The sequence below is a fragment of the Pinus tabuliformis genome, chromosome 4_2, assembly GCF_031772625.1.
Source record: "Pinus tabuliformis cultivar Carrire ecotype Pingquan chromosome 4_2, CPIR1, whole genome shotgun sequence".
Classification (NCBI taxonomy): domain Eukaryota; kingdom Viridiplantae; phylum Streptophyta; class Pinopsida; order Pinales; family Pinaceae; genus Pinus; species Pinus tabuliformis.
The window spans coordinates 564,076,495-564,102,817 of NC_142304.1; the positions used below are offsets into that span (position 1 = coordinate 564,076,495).

Consider the following 26,323-nt stretch of genomic DNA (forward strand, 5'->3'; position numbering starts at 1 on the left):
AAAGTATGTGTTGAGATACCTCAGAGGCACTACTCAGTTTGGTCTTTGGTACAAACGAACAAAGGGAGTGAACCTACAAAGCTTCACAGATGTAGTTTGGACGGGGAGTCCATCAGACAGGAAGAGCACTTCAAGAGGAATTTTCAGTGTCGAGTCAACAGTGGTTTCTTAGTACAGCAGGAAGTAGAGATCTGTGGCACTCAGCTCAGCAGAAGCAGAGTACATGGCTACAAGTCAAGCAACATGTGAGGCTATCTGGATGAGAAAGATTCTTGTTGGGTTATTTGGTCAAAATATGGATCCTACAATGATTTATTGTGACAATCAAAGTTGTATCAAACTCTCTGAGAATCCAGTATTTCATGATCGATCCAAGCATATCGACATCCGGTATCACCATCTACGAGATTGTGTGTAGAGGTGGATTATGTTGTTGCAATACATTCCGACAGAGGAACAAGATGTAGATATTTTGACAAAGGCTTTGTCAAGAGGCAAATTTGAGTTCCATAGAAGCATGGTTGGGGTATCTGAAAATCTCTTCCTTACTAAGAGGGAGTGTTGAAATTGCAATAATAAAATTTAGTTTTGACTTTGCCTTGGTCAAACTAGATTAAAATTCAAATTTCTATTTCAGCAGAATACTTGGAGGTAGTTAACTGAGGTGACATGGCTCTTGTCACTTAGTTAACTTAGTAAATTCGAGTTGGAGACACTTGAGTTCAGTTCTACATAATTGATTTCTAATTTGAGTTATTGTCAGTTTAACTAGTTCTAACTGTCGGAGTTTCGAGATTCTCGCCGTTCCGAGGTATTCGCTAGCTGGCAGCATGGAGGACCTGGATGCGGTCGATTACACCGAAGATCCGCTGGATGGCGTCTCCATCTGGCGTACACCCTATTCCACCTCACAAGGTATGTATCTCCCGGATCCTTCGGTCGGTTTAGTTGCTTACTCTGCTGGTGACTCCCCGCGACATCCCCCCGTTATTCTCCCGGATATTCCCCCCACTTGGCCTGCTTTGTCTACTCCACCTCTCTCGCCGGCCTCCCTGGGGTTTGTCGCTGGTTGCCTAAACCCTAACCCTAGTTCCTCTCATTCTGCAGCGAATCATTGGCCCTACTCTTCCGCTCCGTTTTCGACCCCCCCTCCTCCCCCCCCTGGCGCCGTATCACATTCGGGTTGTTTCTCTGATATTCCCCCCCTCTCTGATCCGCTCCCCGTCACTGGTTCCATCCCCCTTGCTCCCGCCTCTAACCCTCCCCGTGGGCTTGACTCCCCCCCTGTTCTGAATCCCCCTCCGCCTCTTCCGCCGAGATCTGGACCGGGTAGAAAGTACCGCTGCTTCAGATCCAGGGAGGAGGACATTTTCCTCCGGCTCGAGGAGGACATCCAGTGGGGAGACATCATGGAATTTGCAGATAGGGTTCTGGTGGGTCGCATCAGAGGCCGGAATTACTCAGCTGCACGTTTGAAGGCCTGGGCCACAGAAGTTTGGGGACAACACTTGGTTGACATCCCCTTCGTGCAAACCTTCGTGAGGGGATGGTTCGCATTACGGTTCGCGCGTGCCGATCACACAAATTGGGTTCTCTCCTCTTTTTGGCACTTTGAACATGCTCCGGTTCTTCTAAAGCGCTGGACTCCCATGTTCGATCCGGCCACGGAACAGATCGGAATTGGCCCCGTATGGATCAGACTTCCCGGGCTACCCCTGCAATTTTGGTCTGAAGATATCTTCCGCAGAATTGGTAATGCTATTGGTGTCTACATGGATTATGACAAATCATACCTCCACACAGGTATGATGGCATATGCGCGGCTTCTCATTAACCTGGATACCAGGGGAGGACTTCAAGAATATATCACTATCCAGTGGAGGGACTTCTCTAGGAAGCAGAACATCGACTATGAAGGGATCCCATACAGATGCCGCCGTTGTCATAAGGTTGGTCATCTCTATCGGGACTGCCCACTACTGAGAAAAGGGCAGGCACAAGCACAGGAAGCGGCTCAGGATCGTCCCTCCCCACCTCCTGGCCAACCTCAGTCTGCGGTGCCCACGGAGACTCCGGTACAAGCTGAAGCTGCTCCTCCCATTCCGACTGGATCTCTGGCGGAGGATCCCACCCGTACATCGCCTGCCCCCGTCCCTGATGACACAGAACCGGCGGGCGACGATTCACCGGGTATGTCAGCTGTCTCCACTTCTATTATTTACTCTTCATTGCATGATCTGGCTGCATCTGTCACATTGCATCGGGATGTATCCACTCCACCTCCCGCATCTGTTTCATCCATTCCCTCCTCCCGGTTGCCCCTTCCCCCCTCCACTCTCTGTTGTCCCATCCCCTCCCCCTCTCCATGCGACTCGCCTTGTTTACCATCTCTCCCCTCGCTGTCGTCCGATACGCTGCCGACGCCCGTCTCCCCGGACCCCCCCCCCCCGGTACTCTCTCCGACCCCGGACTAGAGGGATTGGTACCGACGCCATTGGGCTGGCCCTCGACCCTCCGCCTTCTCATCAGAAGCCCTCGAGAGGGCGTCCATCCCGTCTTTCTAAAGCTAGACATGCAGCTGATGCTGAAGTCGCTCTTGGACGACAGCAGACCATCTTCAGGGCCCTTAGAGCGGGTAAAAGCCCTGCCACACATCCGACATGAAGATTTTGTCCTTCAATTGCAGGGGGTTTGCTAGTACACCCAAAAAACTAGCTCTTCGGAGACTTCTCTCCCTCTCTCTATCGGATATCATCTTTCTGCAAGAAACACTCTGTAATGCGGACTCTCTTATACCAACCCTCGAGGCCTGGTTGCCTAACTGGACCTTCCACGCTATAGACGCGTCAGGGAGATCCGGAGGTCTGGCGATCGGTATCAATAACAGAGCGATGAGAATCATAAACACCTGGGGTGGCAGGGGTTTCATTGGCATTGATGCCTATGTACAATCTATGGAAACAGTTCTCAGACTCATCAATGTATATGGCCCTTGCTCTGACAGATCTGCCTATTGGCATTCTCTCTTGAACTCTGTACTATTTCAACAGGATAATATTATCCTGGGAGGGGATTTGAACTTCACCTTGGGTTTCTGTGAATCATGGGGGCATGCAGCTAGGATTGATCCTTTCTCGGACACTATATCCTCCCTTCTGGATGAACACCACTGGATCGACACCCCCATGACAAAATTACAACACACATGGTCAAACAACAGAAGTGGTGATCAGAGTCTTGCCAGGAGGCTCGATAGATTTCTTATTAAAGAATCCCTCCACAACAAGATTGCTCGTATAAGGCAATGGGTGGGATCTGGGGGCATATCTGACCACAGACCTATATATTTGGAATTCTTTGATATACATAACAAAATTAAAAGCCCCTTCAAATTCAACTCCTCCTGGTTAAAAGACCCATCCTATATACAGATGGTCACCGATTACTGGCAGAGTCACCCCATCGAAGAGGAGGAACAATTCACGGAGGGCTTCATCAGGAAATTATCGGAGCTCAAAAGGATCTCTAAGACCTGGGCACACCAAAAGAGACTCCGTGACGATCAATCCTTGAGGGAGGCTGAAGACTTCATTGCTTCACATGAAGAGGAGGATGGTGGTATCTTTCCCACACAGGAAAGAAAAAACCTCTACATGTCTCATATAGAAAAGCGAACTCAGATCCTGAAGGACAGAGAGGAAAGCTGGAGGCTGCGTAGCCGAGCCATCTGGCTCGCCGAAGGGGATGACAACACTCGTTTCTATCACAGATTCGCCAATGGAAGAAAGGCTATTAACACTATATGGGAACTAAAAGACGAACAGGATCATGTGGTCACTTCACAGAGGCACCTATCTAAGCTAGCAACTGATCACTTCAGGAGCATTTATAAAGCTCCCCGTGAATCTAACATTCTGGAAATCATGAGAGTGGCTGAGAAATTTCCCAGATTCGTTGATCCGGAGGAACACGATGAACTCACTAAGGAGGTGACAATGGCCGAGCTGGAAGCAACTATCAAATGGTTCAAAAAAGATAAAAGTCCAGGCCCTGATGGTTGGACCATTGAATTCTACATTGCCTTCTTCGACATTCTGGCAGATGACCTATTGAAAATCATTGAACTTTGCAGACAATCGGGCAGGGTCTCCATGGCCATCAAATCCACCTTCATCGCCCTCATCCCCAAAGCTGATCACCCTGTAACTTTCAATGATTTCAGGCCCATCTCTCTCTGCAATTGTCTCTACAAGATCATTGCAAAGATTATTGCCAATCGACTGAAGCCTATATTATCCCGCCACATCTCATCTGAACAATTTGCCTTCCTTGACCATCGTCAGATTCATGAGGCCATAGCCACTGCTCAGGAACTCCTTCATACCCTCCACACTAAAAAGCAAAAAGGCATGATCCTCAAAGTCGACCTCACTAAAGCCTTTGATAGAGTAAACTGGTTATACATCAGATTACTCTTGACTCACCTTGGCTTTCCCTTTGCTTTCATTAAATGGGTCATGAGTTGTATTACAGAGGTTGCTTACAGCGTTCTTCTAAATGGGGAGGCCACTTCCTTATTCACATCAGAAAGAGGACTCAGACAGGGTTGCCCCCTCTCCCCCCTCCTTTTCCTGCTGATAATGGAAGGCCTGAGCAGACTTATCATATCAGCTAAAAGACAGACAACAGCTCTCTGGTATCCTCATTTCTGATAATTTTTATCTTACGCACTTACTGTTTGTGGATGACATTCTTATATTCCTCAATGGAGGGCTGGGTGATACCACAACACTACACAATATATTTCTACTTTTTCAACTTGCTACTGGGATGATGATAAATGACGGTAAATCTACTATTACGACTGTTGGCTGCTCTCGCCATGAAACTACTTATGCATCTCAGCGGTTCCCATTCGCCTCATCCATGCTTACTGATGGCATCAAATACTTGGGGTACAGGCTGAAACCCCTCGGCTACAAAATAGCAGACTGGACTTGGCTCCTTGCCAAGGTGGAGAAAAGACTCCATATCTGGTATCATAAATACCTCTCAAGAGTAGGACGCCTCATACTCATTAAAGCTGTCATCGAAGCCACGCCTGTATACTGGATGACACTGGCTTGGATACCCCGAGGAGTCTTAAACAGATTACAGAGAATATGCACCAGATTCTTATGGAATGGTCAACAGCCTGGGAGAGTTTTTGCCTGGGTAAAGTGGGACACCATTGCCAGACCTAAAAGATGGGGTGGTTGGGGTATCAAGAGACTTGACCTATTTGCTAAAGCCCTAGCTGCAAAACTTGGCTGGCTACTCCTGACTACAGACAGCCTCTGGTCACGAGTGGCACATGCAAAATATATCAGACCCTCCCATCTCATGGATTGGTTCCGTCAACAACACAACCCAGGATACAATATCTCAAATATATGGAAGGCAGTATTGCTTTCCCTTCCGCTCCTCAGGGAAGGCATCACCTGGCGCATTAAGAGTGGACAGGATGTAAGGATTGGTATAGATCCCTGGGTAGGTTGCGGCAACCTGCACAGACTCTCGGATGGCCTCATCAGACACCTACACGACAGGGGCATAACTCATATTAATCATATTGGTGACAGTGCCAACTCCGTCTTCCTACAACAGGCCTGGTACTCATCAGCAACCTTGGGCATCCCGGATCAGTGGCAGACAGAATGGAACGATTTTACTGAGGCACTCACACAAGCTAACATCAGACTATCTGATGGACCCGACGAACTCATATGGGCCATTGCTAAACATGGTCATTATACTCCGAAAGAAGGATATCTGAAGCTAATGGAACCTTATAAACCACCGGACATCCTTCCTCACTGGAATAAGATTTGGAAATTACAGGCTGCACCTCGATGTCGATTGCTCATGTGGAATATAATTTTCGACAAGATCCCCACGGGAACAAACCTCTTAAAAAGATCCTTCCACGGCCCTTTCAGATGCCACCTCTGTTGTAGTGAAGAGGAGAGCATTGATCATCTTTTTATACATTGCACAGTCATTCGATCATTCTGGCACAACATATCATCTCATATTCCCGATCTCAAGGAATGGAACGGGACCAACTGCAAGGATGCTTGGTGCAATTGGATCAGAGATCACGCGGGCAAACTCATTAACATACCCCTGCTTGTTTGTTGGGCTATTTGGATAGCCCGGAACCACATCATCTTTAACGACAGGCCCCCCAACTGGCCAACCATCCTGAGCCATACTATTGCGGACTTCAACCTCCTACCTTCGACTGATAGGAATCCACCTTCCCGCACTATTTCTCCCCTCAGCATTGATAAATCCAAGCCTTGGGCTTTTTTTGATGGCTCTGCCCAGGATACCGGTTGTGGCGGGGGTGCTGTCTTATATTTGAATGAATCGCACTACTTCAGGATTCAGATTAAACTCCCAAATGGCACAAATAATTTTTCTGAACTTAGCACAGCCAAACACATCATATATTTTGCAATACAAAAACATTGCAGACACCTCCAACTATTTGGTGACTCCCAGATTGTTTGCAATTGGATAAATTCTGCTTCACATTGTTTTACTTACTCTTTGAGAAATATCCTTGACGAAGCCAAAAGACTAATCTCTTCATTTGAATCTTTTGACTGTCGTCATATCTACAGGGAACAGAATGCAGAAGCAGACCAACTGTCCAAAGAAGCAGCGCACAGCCAGCTAGAACAATGGCTGATACAGGAGCAGATTGATGGAACATTCCATCAATATTATCACCGGCCTTATATAGATCTTAACAGGAATGGGTCACCGACCCATCCATAACATCAGACATGGATATGACTCTTTTTTTGATATGGTTTTTTGTACAGTTCATCATGGCTATTTCAGTGCTCTCTGCGTAGAGCAAGTTTTGGTATTTAAAATTTTGTATCTATAACAGTAAGACTCCCTGCGAGGAGATCCAGAACACTCAGGTTATTTGTGAATTTTGACTGGCCAAAGGCCACATATGAATATGCGATAAGCATCTGCAAAATGTAATTTCTCCCTTTTAATAGAAATTACGACTTTTTCCTAATGAGAAAAAAAAAAAAAAAAAAAAACTAGTTCTAACTGTCAGAAGAACTAGTGGAGGTCAAGTTGTGGATGTGTAACTTTAACCACACTCAGTGATAAACCAATTCACTGATTAATCAATCCAAAATAATTGTTGCGTGCAGAGAATTTGAGTTACCCATTTGAGATAGAGATTCCAAGGCAGTGTACTATCAGTTGTAGTATATTCCCACGTGCATAGGTGTTGCATGCAATCAGAGATTGACCTAAAGCTATTGCACAATTCCTTGGTGTGAAATTCCTAAAAAATATGGGCAATTTCCCAAGGGAATGGCACAAGGAAATAGGAGCTTGGGAAGGCTTGATATTGGCTAAGTGTTGGGCCAAGTTCAATCAATCAGACAATGGAATATACTATACACTTGCAAGGTGTGCTCGGGCTTGAGCAAACATTGTATTTCTTCTTTATTCTCTGATTAATGTAATACAAATAGTAAGGGGTTTTGAGCAATTGTTTTCCCTTAAATAAATCCTTGTGTATGTGACGTTTCCTTTCGCATGTCAATGATTCTTGTTTTAGATGATTAATTAACTTCTGTAGATCAGTAGAGTAGCTTCAAGTCTTGTGATTTAGCGAATTTCATGAGCAATATTAAATCTACACATTAATTTCTACAATTTTTTGGTATATACATGATCTCAGGTTTTCTAGCTAACAAGTCAATGCAATAGTCTATGGAGTAATTGGATTTAGAGGCCAAAGAAATTATCATTCTAAGCCTTGTTGCATCATCATTTTAAAAAATTCTAGCAACTAGTCATACCAAGGCATTAATGGAAATTATGGGAATGGAAACCTTTGGAACATCTTTAGTGTTAATCACATCATTCATTGTTGGCACCCCTGGTTTCAACATCTAATCACACCTCACCCCACCAAAGTGGTGAGGCATAATCTTGATAACTTGGTTCCTTATGGTTCATTTATGTTGTATGTAACCTTGTGTATTGGTTGTTATCTAAAATTGAAATACAATGTTAAAGAACTAATTTTCTCCTAATGTATCACCTTTTTAAGTGTTGAATATTTCAAGTTTAGTCACACATGGGTCCGCTCATTAAATTCATAAACGGCTACAAATGTGCGTTGAAAATTATCTTTCAAAATGTTTTTCTCACTATTATATACAAAAGCAATACCATAAAATCTTTGTTGAATACTCCACTGTTGTCTTTAAAGTGTAAATCAGCCTTGATGAATTTTATGACATCGGTAACATAACAATGATCCTCACTTCATATTTTTATGGTTGGTGGTTTCATATTCTTCCCATTTTTTATTTATAAGAAAAATATCATTTTAAAAATAACTAAGGATTTGAACTTGTATATGCACTTACGTCACATATTTTCATAATGTCTTCTTGTTGCACTAATACTCTATGGGCAATTAAGATTCCAAGATATTTCATATGGATGGTCGACTCTTACTTTGTATTGTCAACAATTTCACTAAATAGTGATAATTTTTTCACATTCATAATCATTTAAATCTTTGTAAATGATAGTTGTCATGCTTCAGTTTTGACAACATTGCAACTAGATACCTACACACCAGCATTTACATTTTGAGCATTATTTCAATTTGCTCTAATTCTTGGGCATTCACATTCATATTTCACATCTAACAAAACAGAGAAACTAATAAACCAATTGGAGATTTATAAACTAGAACCTACTCAAAATATGCTCGTGTTTCTACTTCAACATGTCATATTTGGACATCTTAGACTAGCAAAGTTGAGCTCTTTGTGAACTTGGCCTTATAAAGATTCCCTTCGCCATTGAGATTTTGGAGTTACACCTTTGAGTGAGTTGCTTGAGTCAACATGAGTTGGACTTTTCACCATATACCAAAAATGATTAGGCATAGGTTGGCATAGGGACTCCTCCCTATGGTCACAGAGTTGAAGTTCCTTAGTCCAAAGTGTGGGGTAAGGCTACCGAGGTGATAGTGGGTGGCTTGTATATTGTACCTCCAGGCTCTCCTATTGAGGTTAAGACTTTTCTTCTTAGGGTAGAGTTTGAGAGATAACAATGCCCATTTGTATATTATTTTTGTCCATATTTTAGCAAATACAAGAAGTGTTCTTCATTTTTCATACCTTTGACACTATTTTGAAAGCTCTACTCTTGCCCTTTAGATAGAGTTGCAGTCATTTGTATAATCTTCTAATATCATATTTTTGTTAATATAAGCAACATTTTTCAACCTGGACAACAATACTAATGAATTGATCATTTCCTTCATTTTCCATGCATTTGATAAATTTATTCAAGAAAGGATATTCACATATCACATGCATTCACTTAAACTGAAACCTCAAAGGAAATATACTTTTGTCCTTTAGGTAGAGTTATACCCATTTGTATAATCTCCTAGTACCATATTTCTGTTAATCTGCAGCACTTTTCAACCAAAATGAAGGGGGGCATTTCAAATGAATTGAGGATTTTCTTCATTATCTATGCATTTAACAAATTCATTTAAAAGGGATATTCACATATCACGTAAATCCAACTACACTGAAGCTTCAAATGAAATATACTAATATCCAAGTTTCCAAATATACTGAACCTCGAAGACTTATTGATAGTGTGACCAACAATAGCGTTACAAACAACATCCGTGTCCATTTTCAATTACTCATTCACTAAATCCTTACCAAAAAAACAGAAAACGAGAAAGAAAATTAAAAAAAAACACGCATGCTATTTACTATTCAACAAACAATGAAATATATTCATATTCTAAAATATTAATAAACTTCAAAATGGCAAATATTTGCCCTCAAGAGTTTACTGGATATATATCTATATGAATACAAAGTTTCAGCCTCCATATGTATAAATACACCAACTCCCACAACTAACGAGGGCTGAAAACCAAACGTTCATGGAGCTGTCTCTTCAAACCATGGTGAAATTATTACCTTCACCATAGTTTTTCAAGTAATCAAAAACTACCTTTCGAAAAATCTTCCAGATAAAAGAACCAAAAAAAAGGAAAATAACAAATTTAATGCGTGTGTGTGTGCATGTGCAAAGACTACGAGATGAAGCAGACACAAGTGCATCATCGTAATCAAAATCTGATAGGTCTGCGAAAGAGAACACGTTCAAAAAGGTGACAACCCCGGCAGGAACAATAGAGATATTGCAGAGGTCAATCTAACTTCGATCTCCAGAATTTGAGACAAACCAATATAAATGAAATGCCACTATTTGAGCAAATATATCTTAACGAGCAGGGAATGATATTTTCATCTAGAAAATTTCTATAATGTTGCAACCAAACTCAAGTACCTTTGATTATTGTAGTTATCTAAGCCAAGGTATTATTGTCTAAAGATGGGCTCATGACTACACAATTACTTACCCGTAACTGAACTTCACAAGTCCCAAGAAAATTGCTTATGGCATAAGCATCAACTGTATGAAAATGAAAAGAGAAACCAATTGCTTCTGAATGAAGGTTATAATAAAGATCCGTATCAGACTGCTGTAATGCCATGCAACTCAACAACTGTACTGCCAAGTGCTAATTCGCATCTTCAAAATTTTAGTAGGCCAAATAACAGCAACAGGACGGTAGCATTAAAACCTCCACACCAAAGACTTGATCCACAACAAATTATTGAGGTGCTTATGCTATCTTTTTGCATTGGTATCTAAGTAAATAAGTGAGGGCATAAAACATTTTTTGAATGTATATGCAGGGTGTTGTAAATATACATTGACAATGTGATAAATTCTCCACTAGTACAGCGTAACAAAGAAGATATTTGAGAAACAAATTAATATTACAATCCACAGATTATGTTTCATAAAATACAGAATATACCAAATATGGGTGGGAGACTTTATGCTATATGCCAATGCAACAATCAGGTAAAGGCTACGGATTGCTTTGTTATCAAACTTGGAACACATTAAAAAGGTAGATGGCGACCCTTGGCTTGCAGGTCTTCTGAGGTGCCCACCCACATGAATACCTCCAACTTGGACAATTCTCGTGGAGACCATAGCTAAAAGAACTGATACAAAAAAGCAATAATGGGAACGTTCCCTCCTTTGTAGAAGCTTAAATTTATAGATTACTAATGAGACAAGAAGGTGTACAATAGCATGTCTTCTAGTTTGAAAACTCCATTTGCAACTCTTTTTCCAGCTAAGTGCCAATAGCTTCCACAACATCCTAAAAGGCAGTGCAATTAACATAAATAAGAATAATGCATGCGTTATGTAAGCATAAAATGGGATCCAAAATACAGCGGATTATAGCCAATTCAGAAAACAAAAATTAAAATATAAATCACATCTACCAAAAGAGTTTACACATTGAACTCCATCAGGGAAGTATGCATTGCTAGCCATTGTGCATCCATCATTTCAAATGCATTACAGTAAAGCCAGTCAAACACCCATTCATCCTCTGTTAATAAGCCCATTTATTAGCTCATCAGCATTATGGTTTCATAAAGCAAACGCTGCAAAATAATGATAAAATTTCTTCTCAATAGGAAATCTTCATAAAAATCAATCATTCCAATAGTTTGTGTTGTATTGGATTATTTATTAGCCTTGAATACTCCTGGTATCTCTCTCTCTCTCTCCCTCTATATATATATAGCCTTTTAGGATATATAGTAGTCTTGTATTTATACCAAAGGTAAATGGAAGAGCTACCATGGCTTCCTTCCTAGTAGTAGTCTTTTGTTTACACCAAAGATATATAGAAGAGATACAATGCTTTTGTGCTAGGGTCGCCATGCATAACCACTGCACATCTTGGCAGCGACTAAAGCATTATGCGTGTGGTGGTTTCTCTCTCGTTAGAGTTTAAATATCCTCAATTTGATGCTTCTTTGTGGAAGTCTTTCAAAGCCCTCGTTGGGGAGGTCTTTTCCCTTTGTTGTATTCTCTTTTAGGCTGCCAAGCCATGTGCTTCTTCTTCAAGGTTGCATCCCTAGAGGGAAGCTTACAAATGCTTCTGTTCAGGCCCATTGTCTCCTTGTCCAGGTTTCTATCTAACTAGGGAGTGGGCCTACTATGTCTTTTTCAATCCATCCAAGCCATGGTTCTCTACATCAGGTCTGTCATGTCTGCGTTTGAGGTTTTGCATCTGGTGATCAGTATCTATTGTTTCATTCTCATGGCTTCTTATTGTTGACACCTAATCATTGGAATTGGGCGAATATATGTAAAATAGTGTAAATAGTAAATAAGGAGAATAAGAATATGAAGAGACACTGGGAGGTGAAGCTCAAGAGTCTCTCCCTCCATGTAAATATCCATGAGCAATCTTAATGCAAAATCACAATTCGCATTGTGGAGTTACCTCTTGGCCTAACATGGTACCAGAGCAAGCTCCATTTTTAGCTTTTCTGCCCTTGTAACTCCCTTTTTCCATTTCTACAGTCTGCCATATTCTTCATTCCTATGCTCTCAATCCTCTGTGTGTTTTATAATCTGGTGTGCATCCATATTCTTTTAACGCATCGCCACTCTGGTTTCCTAGCCACTCTCTCGACTCCATTGTCAGTCCTTTGCAATCTCTTTGGTTAATATTGTATCTTCTCCTCACTGTTCACATCTCCCACTGCCTCCTCCCACTATGTAGGCCCAACCAAGTGGTGTTTCTGGAATGCGAGAAAGAATAACAATTACTAAGGAGTAGCTTGCGTTCAATTACGCCTTTCATTTTAGAATCACTCTCGAATGAGATGGCACGTTGTGCGCCTAAGTACGAAAGGACAGTGCATTGTTATGTTGAAGTTACCTCCTTTGAACACTACCATACGTGACCCCTCCTCCATATGCGTTAATACCTCTCCCTAGAGCCTCGGCCTCTCGGCCCTCTCCCAACTGTGCACTACCTCCAATGTGTTATTACCACAGTCAACTCCCCACTACGGTCCCCTCACACCCCTCCCACATTGGTGGTATCCGCTGCCATACCTCATTGCGCTACTCCACGTTGTGTCTTACATTGCCCACACTCCACAAACATTATATGCTCCTCCCACAGGGCTGCCATACCAGTACACAGTCCAAACCACCTGTGTATATGCCACAGTTATATACCACCTATGTAATACCTCTCTCCTCCCACCATTCATACTGTTTCATACAATTCGGTTAATATAATTTGGTTACCACCAGTCATACGTTGACCCCCCTCCCCATTCAACCCTTCCCCATATAATACCCTCCCCCACATACCACCTCCCCTAAGTAACAACTCCCCAAAGTATTACCTTTGTCCTATATGTCAAAGTGTATTTTCTTTTACAATTTTACACCAAAACAGCATTTTTTTACCACTAGGAGTGCAAATTTTTATATATTGGCAACAGAGTATATTTTTTACACAATACACAGTCTTTAAGATGCATTCATTAATATCAATTGTTGGAGTAGTCCTCTCTGGAAAAGAGAACTATCCAAAATGGTCAAAGAAAATTAAACACACTCTCATTTTTAATGAGTTGTGGAAAAGAATTTGTGAAGGAAAAGGAAATAATGAACCTGCAAAGCCCACCTCAGATAAGGAGATCGCCATTTGGGAAAACAAGAACAGCAAGGCCTATGCCTTGACTGCAGCATCTGTAAATGAAGAGGTAAGTCACCATATTTCACCATTTTCAAATGTTTTTGAAGCCTTACATAAGTTGAAGGAACTCTATGACTCACACTTTGAACTTGAAGTTGTCCAATTGATGATTAAATTGTTCAATCTTGAATTGAAAAGTGATGATCCTTTTGCTTTAGCATCAGAAGTAAGATCTATTATGCATGATATCAAAACCACTAGTGTTCAAATAGATATTCCTCTTATAGCTTATGTCAAAGCACTATATCCCACTTATTCAGATTATCTTCAGTCATTGCAAGCAAGTGGAAACCTTAAGGAGATTACCTTTGACTCCCTTGAGAAGAAGTTTGTTGAGAGAGAGAAGGCTTTTGGGAAGAAGACAACTCCTCAGTCTTCTGAAGAAGCTATGTGTCTTGCACATAAAGAGAAGAATCATGCTCAAGATTCTTCTAGAGGAAGAGGTGGCCGAAGAGGAAGAGGAAGAAGAAATTTTAGAGGCAGGGGAGGCAGACATTTCCAAGGAGAAAAGTTTGATCTTCATTGCATATGTTGCAATAGAGATGGACACGATGCATCCACATGTAAATTGCCTTGGGACAGAATTGAGCAGGAAAGAAATGAAGCCAAAGGTAAAACCCATGACAAAGAGAAAGGTAAAGCACCTGAATCCGCTCACTATGTTGTGGCACATTGTAATATTGGAGTAACTGAAGACTTGTTTAATGCTTCACTTGCTTCTTGGAAAAATGATTGGTTGCTTGATTCAGGGGCAACTTACCACGTAACTTTTAGAAGAGATTTTTTGAAGAATTTACTAACAATGGTGATGGAGTAGTATACTTTGCAGACAAATCATAACTCAAGCCATCAGAGCTTGGCACCATCAAGCTCAAATTGGCTAGTCTTCCAGACTTTCTTTTACATGATGTTTTATACCTCCCGGAGTTGAGGAGAAACTTGTTTTCCTTGATCCACATCCGCCAGCAAGGACACTCCATTCATATGTTTGATGGCAAGGTTGACATCAGAAAAGCATCAGATCACTCACTTGTCATGACGAGGATGTTGATTTGGGGTAGCATCGGATGTGCTCTAGCCATGAAGATTGGTGGAGAGGCTAAAGCAAATGAGATCTCCAAGACCCGGAAATGGTTTAGGCATATTCTAACCGGTTTGGGAGATATTAAAACAATTAATATTTTTAATGGAGTTCCTAAGTCTAAATTTAGGAAAAATAAAATATTAATGGATATTAATACAAAATTGGGTTAGAAGGTTCCAAAAGCCATGGATCAAGCCAAGTCTAATCTTAGTTGTTGATTAGAGATTTAATCTCGATCGTTGATGAACCAACGAGAAAATTATAAGAGGAGGCTTGAGGGCCAGTTGGAGAACACACCAGAGTGATCAGTGATTCATTTCGCTGAAGCGGGTTTGCTAAGCAAAGTTGCATCAATGATCAGTAGCGAGGGGCAGTGAGTACGAGGCAGAGACGATACTGAGAGACCAGCGCAGAAGCAGAGACAACAAGAACAACAACCAGTCCAGGCTACGCAGAGCCCAGCAGAGGCAGCGCAGAGCCCAAAGACACTGCGTCATCCACGCAGAGGGCAGAGGGAGTGACGCAGAAGCCTCCATAGGCTACGCAGTGCCTCAGAGGGCTGACGCAATGGCCAGAAGGGCCAGCGTTGTGCTTCGATTGTGCCAGAGAGGGTTTCGTGGGACAGGTTTTCTGAATACTTGTTTCCAAATATAGAGGTATCATTGCCGTGTATTTTTTTTTGTCGCATGAGCCGGTTTAGGCACCCAGATGTACTCTGATAAACTGCATAATAATATAACCCTCTGAATAGTTGCACCGGTTTTCCTGCATTGGGTTTTTTCGAGGACATTGGTCCAAAAATAATGGTGTCACTTGTGTGCTTGTTTTCTTTCAGGTGATGATCTGTACATGTTGATACTGAACTTGTGTTTATTTTCAGTATTTACATGGTAAATAACTTGTTAAGTGATTAAACAAATAGGAAGAAATAAACTGGATACTACAGGAAGAATTTATAACGGGTTAAACTTAGAAATTCCAACAGGGGATAGAAGAAGAAAGACTTCTGAAGCTGCAAGGTACCTCTGCTCATGCACAAAACTTCTCATACAATTCTCATTATGATGAAGGTACATTTCCATCAAGTCTTTTATGGCATGCTAGATTTGGACACTTGAATTATGACAGCCTTCGTATGTTGAAGAAAAGTGGTGTTACTGGTTTGCCTACAATTCCTAGGAAACTTAAGCAATGTGATGCTTGTATTCTAGGAAAGCATAGCAAACAGTGTTTTCATGATTCAAATTCCGGAGCACATAGAAAACTTGAACTCATTCATTGAAACTTATGTGTCACAATGCCTATTCCTTCTGCAAATGGAAATAAATATATGATGACATTTATTGATGACTAAACTAGAATGTGTTGGGTTTATTTATTGAAGAATAAATCTGATGCTTTTCAAACATTCAAGAACTTTCATGCATGGATTGAAAATGGTGCACAATCTCATATTGGCTCTATTTGTACTGATAATGGAAAAGAATACACTTCAAATGAATTTGAAAACTATCTTCGCCAACATGGGATCAAACATCAAACAATTGTGCCTTATAATCCCCAACAGAAAGGAGTAACTGAAAGAATGAACAAGACAATCTTAAATATGGTACGTTCCATGATGTTTTCAAAAATGTAAAATTGATGTTTTGAGTTGATGCAGTTCTCTGTGTTGTATATGTAAAGAATAGATATCCATCTAATGTTATTAGAAACAAGACTCCTTATGAAACGTGGTATGGCCACATTCCTTCGGTAAAGAATCTCAGAGTCTTTGGTTCCACCTGTTATGCCTTGACACCAAAGGAACAAATAAACAAACTAGGTGCTAGGAGTCGTAAGTGTATCTTCTTGGTTTATTCAAATAGTTCCAAAGCATACCATCTCTATGATGAAGTTAATAAGAAGTTTGTTGTATCTAGAGATGTGATCTTTCTTGAATCTTCCAAAGCTGACAATGTTGTTGAGCAGCAGCTTGATCACTTGGATAGATTCGAACATGCAAAGTCATTTCAAGAATTTGATAATCATATTCCACATCTTGAAGAAGGGATTCCTATACTGGATCAATTTGTGGAATCTTCTTCTTAAGCACTCCCCGGCCCCCTCCCCCCCCGACATGAAGCTCCAGCCACTAATGATACTTTGAGTGATGTGATTGACAAAATTGGGAGACTAAATCTTGACTCAACCCCAACTCTGTCAACTGAGCAGCCTGGGCCATCTCAGAAAGGTCCTCCAAAATGGCTGACAAAGACACTTGAAAGTTTTCATCCTGATGAGGTTGGAAAGATAGGAACAAGAAATTCAACCAGGCAAAATGGAGGTGATGTAGACGATTCTAATTCACCTGTTGATATGGATATTTCTTATGATTGTGAACTGAATTTGTCTACAGATTTTGAACGAACTTCCTTCAAAGAAGCCACTTCTCATGATGAATGGAAAGAAGCGATGCAAAAGGAGTATGGTGCCTTGATAAAGAATGGCACTTGGAAGCTGATTGATCCTCCATTGGGAACCAAACCAATTGGTTGCAAGCAGTGTTGTTAAAATCGCGATATTATCGATTTTTCGCGATTTTTTCAGCAAAAAGATAAAATCGTGAGTAGTACTCGGACTTCTTTTTTATAGGCGATTTTTTCGAAAAAATCGTGGGGAAAAAAAATATTTTTTTTTTTGTGAGGAGGAGGAGGTGACCCAAGCTACCCCTGTCACAAATAGAGGACGTGGTTTACCTCTTGTAGCTCCTAGTTCTTCAGCTTCTAAAGCACAGCAGACTCCATAGTCTACTGCGTCCTGCCAACTCCACCGACATCTACATCTGGAGGGGAAAAGGAAATCAGTGGTATAGACTTTAGTTATTTGGTTCATTTCATTGTATATGACATTATGACTCATGATATGAGATACATTATTATATTTTTTGTTGATATTTTGAGGTTGAGTTGGAACTCAGTAATCAGGACTTACTATTCAGGACATGATTCACTGTTATGTGTGATTTTAGCACTAGAAATGATATTAAACATCTTATATATTAGTTCTTTTATCATATTTATGTGTCAATGTATTTATTTTATGTTGTAGATGGTTTAGATATTAAAAAAATTGAAAAAAATTAATATTTTTGTACCAAACGATTTTTTCCCGATTATTACCGATTTTTTCCCGATTATTACGATTTTTTCCGATTTTTTCCTCACGCTGATATTATCCCGATAACGATTAGTGCAACATTGGTTGCAAGTGGGTCTACAAGAACAAGTATAAAGTTGATAGCTCACTTGACAAGCACAAAGCCAGGCTTGTGGCAAAAGGTTTTGCACAGAAGGAAGGGGTCGATTATGAGGAGACTTTTGCCCCCACATCAAAATGGGCTACCATCCCGACACGCTTTGTCTTGGCAGCTCAGAACGGTTGGAGAGTCCATCAAATGGATGTAAAAACTGTTTTCTTGAATGGAGATCTGAAAGAGAGTTTTTATGTCCCATCCAAAAGGATTTGTTGTAAAGGGCCAAGAACACAAAGTATGCAAGCTTGTGAAATCCTTGTATGGCCTCAAGAAAGCACCACGAGCCTGGTATGAAAACTTAACTGAGCATCTTCTGAAACTCAACTTCAAACATTATGATCATGATGATGGGCCTTTGTTTGTCAAGAAAGTTGGCAAAAGAGTTGTATATCTTGTGGTGTGTGTAGATGATCTTTTGACGACAAGGAAAAATGAGAGCTACATTGCATCCATAAAGAAGGAATTAAGGAAAGGTTTTGAAATCACTGACTTAGGCTATGTTCACTACTATCTTGGTATTGAAGTAACTCAACATTCGAAGTTTATATTCCTCTCTCAAAAGAAGTACATTGGAAATCTGTTAAACAGGTTTGGCATGGTTGAGTGCAATCCTTTGACTACTCCAATGGAACAGAACTTGAAGCTCACATCCATTGAAGGAAAGAATTTGAGGATGCAACAAGGTATAGACAACTTGTAGGAAGTCTCAACTACCTAACTACTATCAGACCGGACATTTCATTTGTTGTTGGAATCTTCTCCAGGTTTATGCAAAAGCCTTATCGGGGACATTGGTCCACTGCAAAAAGAATTCTAAAGTACTTGAAGGGAACTCAAGACTTTGGACTCAAGTATACACAAGTGGGTGACTTCAGCTTGATTGGATACTCTGATTCAGACTTCGATCGAGATAAAGAAATTGGGGTATCTACTTCAGTTTGTGCTATGAATCTTGGCTCAAGAGCTATCTCCTGGTGGTCACGAAAACAATTAATTCTAGCAAATTCCACAATAGAGGCAGAATATGTGGTAGCAGCTGAAGTAACAAAGGAAATTGTGTGGCTGGGTAAAATTCTGGAAGATTTGCAGGTGAAACAAGTGCATTCAACTCCACTCATGATTGACAACACTTTTGCAATAAAGTTGGCCAAGAACCCAAAGTTCCATGATCAAACGAAGCACGTCAATACAAAATACCATTTGATTCAACATCATGTTGAGGCCAAGGGCCCAAGACAATCCATCTATGCCATTGTTCCACAAATAAGCAGATTGCAGACATCTTCACCAAAGCGCTTGGAAGAGAAAAGTTCGAAAGGTTCAGAACGATGCTTGGACTCGCCAACATCCCTTCAGATTAATGGGGTGAATGTTGACACCTACTCAGGGGGATTGGGTGACTATATGTAAAATAGTGTAAATGGTAAACAACGAGAATAGGAATATGAAGAGACATTGGGAGGTGAAGCCCAAGAGTCTCTCCCTCCATGTATATATCCATGAGCAATCTTAATGCAAAATCACAATTCGCATTGTGGAGTTACCTCCTGGCCTTACACTTATGATAATTTTCACCGCTCTTGGATCATTTAAGGGAACAACTGCTTCCAATTTTGAGGATCCTTATGGCCCTTTGTCCAGTGGTTGTTTTGTGATGGAAAAAGAAACAAAAACTCCTAACATATCCCTCAAGGATAAGGCAGCTTTGAACTTCAATTTTTACCAAGATCTTTTGGACTTCCATAAATGGACATGCGAAATTTGGAAACCCCTATTGCAGGAGGAAGCATACATCATCCCTGTGCTTGGGGTATCTTTGTGATGGAATTTGATTCTGCACAAGGCACAGCTCATATCTTCAATATTGGTCCTTGGTGTACTGTTATCTAGGTTAAACCCCCATACCTTCTTGATTTGGGGTAGCATCGGATGTGCTCTAGGCCTCAAATTTTGCAGGGAGGCTTGGGCACATGTATTCTCCAATACCCAGAAAGCGTTTTGGGAAATTCACCCAGAAGTGATTTTATTAAAATAATTAATATTTTTAAAGGGGTTCCTAGATCTAAATTTAGGAAAATTAAAATATTAATGGGTATTAATCTAATCAGGGGTGAAAATTCTAGAAAAAGACACAGATCAAGCCAAAGCGATATGAGCCTTTGATTATGATTTAATCTAGGTCGTTGGTTGTCCAATAGGAATATATAAGGGGCTTGAGGGTCATTTGGAAAACACAAAGAGATTGAGGAAATAGATTTTCTGAAGTGAGAAGTTCTCAGAAGGAAAATCGATTGAGGATATTTCTTACAGCAGAGGGGCAAGGATAGCAGCTTCCGGAGAGAGAGATTCTCAGTCAGAGAATCATCAGCAAAGAGAGGCAGAGAGTGATCCAGTAGCCTTGACGCAGGGCCAGAAGAGCCACGCAGAGGGCAAGAGAGAAAGTCGAAAGTCAGAGCAGAGGGTCACTTTCAGCAACTGGAAGCCGGGGTGTGAGATCGGGAGGCTGAGAGCAGTGACTCTAGGCTACTGATCGATTCCCCAGTTGGGTGACGTTGTGCCTAAGAGGGTTGACATTGGGACAGCATAGAGGCAACATAGTGATAGCACAGAGCCTGCCAGGGGCACCTAATCCAACAGTCGGGACATTTTCTCAGTGATTGTGTGAGGTAAACTCACAAAGCTTCTACCAGTATTTCTCTCTGTAACTGAATAACCCTGTGAGGTATTCAGTGATGTATTCAGAATTTGCTACTGCTTAATAATAATAAACCCTCAGAGTTGTTGCACCAGTTTTCCCGCATTGGGTTTTTCCGGGGACTATTGTCCAAAAATAACGGTGTCCTATGTGTTTCTATTTTCCTTGCTCAGTTTCTATGTTTCAGAATCATAATTAATTTGGTGTAGGTTGCTTCAGTAATTTACTTCAATGTTTCAAGAAGAAATCTAAAATAAACTTGTAATGTTATTTACAATCTAGGTGAAGTAGATTCAGTTAGTTGCAGTAGAATTCCTGAGATTGTTAGATCCTAAGAATTTTCACATGGTATCGGAGCTATTGATGTAAAACAAGGAAGAGCAGATCTAGCACTAAAGCAAGGGCCAACTTGCTGCAGCAAGCAGCAGTTCGAATCCCCTGAGGGATTGCGCAGTTCTAGCCAAGAGAGCTATATTTTCGTGGGTGTCTCTCTGAGTGAGCCGACAGAGAGGTAAGACTGCCAGATCAAAAACTTGCCAAGGCAGAGGGAGCTACGCAGAGCCACGAAGAGCTAGAGGAACGCAGTTTTCTGTAAGCTGAGTGTTGGACAGAAAAACTATCAAAAGGAAGAAGCAAATCACATAGTGAGGGAATACTTCCTCAGTGATTTCTTGCCGAGGAAATCAGTATTTCTCATTTGTTGAGCAACAAAGAAGCAGCAGCGTACCAGCTCCATCAGGGAGTGTGTTATGAATATAATTCATAACAAGTAAATAAATAAAATAAATGTAAATATTAAATAATCAAATATTGATTATGTTAAATAGTCATTAAGTTAAGTGAAAAGGCATGTCTTTTAAACATGCCCAGTCACGAAAGGACACCTGCTTAGGTATATATGTGAGTCCTCATTGTAACATTTTACATCACTTGTACATTTTATATATATAACAAATTATTATTAAAATACCTCGTGTATTTTTACGTTTAAGTCAACAAGCTATCAGTTTTGATGCTTTAGTGGTATCAAAGCCATGGTGCACAATATAATCATGCGAGTCTTTGAACATTGTTCACCGCACAATGTGCCATTACATTCACGTCCTAAATGCGTTGGGCAGTTTAGTAAAATTCAAGAAGCATTTCAATGTTTAGAAAAATCATTTGCAGAAGTTAAAGCATGTCGAAAGGAAATCAATAATAAGGAAGATAATGATGATGAAAAGGAAGTGAAAATGGTTGTTTTTTATAATGGAGAAAAAGGTGTGGATGCAGAAAGTACCAATGGAAGAAATGAATCCATAGATGATGAAGGGGATGATGAGGAAGATATGAATTCACACAGTAATAGTGGAGGAAACAATGCCATTGATAGTGAAGGGGAAGATATCAAAATTGTTGATTTAAAAGGAGACAAAGAATCGGTGAATATAAATATGGACATTGATAGTGAGAGTGATGAAGCTGGAAATGATGTGGAAATCGAAGTTAATGATGAAGTTCTTGTGAAGATGGTTTATGATGAAAGTGAGAAAAAGGAACAATATCATAAAGATTCAATTGATGACATTCAAATATTTCACATCTCCTCAGTTTCTCTTGGGGAACATCCTTATCGTATTTGCCATCAAGATGCGTCTCAAACATTTGCCATTTGCAGTAAGAGATGTGATTATGATCACAGGTACAAGATGTTGACAAAAACAGTGAAGAGCTTCGTGCATCTATTAAACCATAAAACAATTGAGATTATAACACTGTTTGCTCTTGGCATTAATGAACATGGATCTTGCATTCTGGGTTGTTCATTTGCAGATGGGAACAATCTCTATATTTGTGTTGAGACAACGTGTGCGTATCATGTGGACAGTGAATCTCACAAGGACCGAATTTTGGTATTTTCGTTTGAAGGAATCAACAAAAAAATGAGATGTACCAATGGTTGCATGATTCACGAACGTTGCAGTATGAATGTGGACATCATGGTCGTATACTGTCACATCATGTTCAGTGTCATGGAGATTTTATCATAGTTGGGGATCATATGAAATCGATATATTTGTTGGTATACAACAATCATGGGGAACGGGGAGCTGTGTTGGAGGAGAGGACTCGTGATAATAGTGAAAATTGGATGAGGATTGTTGAAATTCTGGGTGAATACAGTGAGGAAAAATAGCGATTTTGCAATTGATTCTGAAGAGAAACGAAAATTGGAAGTTGAAGGTGAATACCATCTTGGAGATATTGTGAGCAGGTTTCGGCGTGGATCTCTTGCTCTGCCTACGTTAGGCTCAGAGGGCAGCAACATACCTACAGCTATATTTGTGACAATAAATGGTATGGTTGGTGTTATCACACCCCTTTCACAGGAGCAATATCAAATTCTCGAAAACTTGCAAATGAATCTTGTCAAAGTAATCAAAGGAATAGGGGGCTTAAGCCATGAGCAATGGCAGTCATTCAGTAACGAAAAGTACACCAGAGATGCCAAGAATTTCATTGATGGAAATCTGATCGAGTCACTTTTGAAACTTAACAAAAACCAGATAGAGGAAATTGCAAACACAATAGGGTTAGCTCCAGAAGATAAGCAGCTATCTGTAAGTGGACGGAATTGGGGAGAAGTTGATTTAGATGGAAATATGTTATCGTTTTTTATGGGTTCAAAGCAAGCTTTTGAAGTATCTTTAGCAGACGTGTCACAAGCACAGCCTCAAGGTAGAAATGATGTCCTCCTAGAATTTCATGTGGATGACACTACTGGAGCCAATGAGAAGGATTCATTAATAGAGCTGAGTTTCCACATACCAAATACAAATACGACATTTACTGCGGATGAAAGATGACCTCCAGCACAAATCCTTCGAGATAAAATCATGCAAATGGTTGATGTTGGGGTGGGACCATCTGGTGAATCAGTTCTTGTGTTTGAAGATGTTGTACTTACTCCAAGGGGTCGCTACATAGTTGAGCTCCATCTTTCGTTCTTAAGACTTCAACGACAAGCTAATGATTTTAAAATTCAATATAGTAGTGTGGTTCGTCTTTTTCTTCTACCAAGGTCAAATCAACCCCATATGTTTGTTGTCATATCTCTGGATCCACCAATTCGCAAAGGTCAAACATTTTATCCACATATTGTCATGCAGTTTGCAACAGAAGAATTGGCAAAGCGTGAACTATCAATAAGTGAAGAACTCTTAAATTCTAAATTCAAGGACAGACACGAGCCATTCTATAAGGGTCTCCCACATGAAGTATTCACTCAGATATTACGTGGTCTCTCAGGGACCAAAGTCACAGCGGCCGAGAATGTAGCGGTTGGCAATGCTCTGTCGACTACTCGTCCTTCTAGAACAGTATATGTTCCTCCTCATCTGCGAAATAGCCCTCAAGTTTCGAATCCATCTTCTACAAACGTTGCTTCCACTGATTTTGGCTCCCTGCCTAACTCTGGTTCTGTTTGGATAGCCTATCACGAATCCGTCAAATGGTCAACGAAGCATCGTGACTGTTGTCGATTCGGTAATACGTAGTAAGGTAATATACATATAAAGTTATATAATAATAAATAGATATATTATAACTTTATAATATATATATTTATATAGTTTATAGAAAAAAAATTATAATAATAATAATATTATTATTAAAAAAAATTATATATTAGAAAAAATTATTATTATAAAAAAGAAAAAAAAAATGCTTAAGAAATAAAATTAAAAATTAAAAAGTAATAAAGAATAAAAATAATAAAAAAAAGTGGAGATAGAAAAACCCTAGCTTTAAGACAACAAAACAAAAAACAAAAAAAAACCATGGTTTCAAGACAATATTACTGGTGAGCTATAGGACAAGACGATTGCCAGATTATATACATCAAGATGACTGACACTAAGTGAAGAAAATCGACAGCATTAAAGCTTTGAGGACAAAGCTTCTGAAGGAAGGGGCTATGTTATGAATATAATTCATAACAAGTAAATAAATAAAATAAATGTAAATATTAAATAATCAAATATTGGTTATGTTAAATAGTCATTAAGTTAAGTGAAAAGGCATGTCAAAAAGACATACCCAATCACAAAAGGACACCTGCTTAGGTATATATGCGGGTCCTCATTGTAACATTTTACATCACTTGTACATTTTATATATATAATAAATTATTATTGAAATACCTCTTGTGTATTTTTACGTTTAAGTCAACAAGCTATCAGTTTTGATGCTTCAAAGTGTGTAAGGCAGCCTAGGAGCTACGCAGTAAGGAGAAAGAGGGAGTTGTTCGACATTTTTTTTGGAGGATATGGCAACCAGTGGCTTGAGGGATCAGGACAGGTTGGACAGAGCTTCCAACTATGCCATCTGGAAGGCTAGAATGTCTTTCCTTCTAGATGAGCATGCCCTCAAGACGTATGTTGATAATGTGGTAGCTGAACCTATGGATGCAGATCCGCTAAAGAAGTACAAGGCTGAGATGTCAAAGGCCAAAAGGATGATCCTGGATGGAGTCAAGGATCACGTGGTGTGCCATGTTGCTAGCAAAGGGACTGCTAAGGAGATGTGGGATGCCTTGGCCACATTGTATCAGGGATCTTCCGAGCAGTGGAAGATGTACTTAGAACAGAAGTTGAGGTCGACACAGATGCAGAAGGGAATACGTATGGATCCATTCCTCACAAAACTAAAGGAGATCCGTGATGAGTTGTCAATTGCGAGGCACACACCTCAGGATTCGGAGTTAGTGAGACTGGCTCTAAATTTCGTCTCAGATGAATGGCAAGTCTTTGTCCCGAGTATCCTGGGCTGAGCAGCATTGCCAAATTAGGACGAAAGGTGGGCAGCTCTGAAATAAGAAGAGCTGAGGAGATCCCTGCTCAAGGTCAAACTTGACGGCAACAGCTACAGCGATGGATCGAAGCCCAAAGAAGAGGAGGAGGATAACACGGCCCTTGCATCAAAGGGATAACAGGGGCAACAGAGACGAAATAAGGACGTCTCCAAGGTGAAGTGCTTCAGATGTGGCAAGATAGGCCACTATGCATCCCAGTGTCCTTTGAAGAAAAAGGACAAGGATGAGAAGCATGATCCTAAGGTTGCAGTCGCAAAGATCGAACAGGAGGAGGAGGAGTTCGTGATGACAGCCAAGATACCTCCAGGAGGGAGGTGGGCTGATATAGAACTGTAGTTCGATAGAGCTACAGATGGGCAAGATCCTTGAGGAGCCCGCCTCTTGGATCGTCACCTTGCTATGGGAGCCCATGATCAGTAGTAGCGAGATGGAGGAGTTTTCAATTGGTGCCATGGAGTCTTGATTCGACAGATGCAGTAGTTAGTAGTGCCAGAATGTGAGCAGCGCAGAGCAGAGAGGCAGTAGTGCGAGGAGGCATAGTGCAAAGCTTCAACAGCGCAGTGGCTTCAGAAGATAGCGTAGGACTAGCAGCAATCAGTATTTCAACATGAGGTGTATCCACTGGATACTTGTCCAGTTTTGGGTGTTTTCAGTTGCTT

General features: G+C 40.6%; 1 protein-coding gene across 1 annotated transcript in view; it reads right to left on the bottom strand.

Annotated features, from left to right (window-relative positions):
• Positions 1-10,803: 10,803 nt before the first annotated feature.
• Positions 10,804-26,323, bottom strand: part of LOC149170527 (uncharacterized) — a 59,223-nt gene continuing 43,703 nt past the window's right edge. Inside the window, exon 3 of the mRNA XM_089423916.1 lies at positions 10,804-11,317. The gene's annotated coding sequence lies outside the window, so the exon portion shown is untranslated. The remainder of the gene's footprint in view (positions 11,318-26,323) is intronic.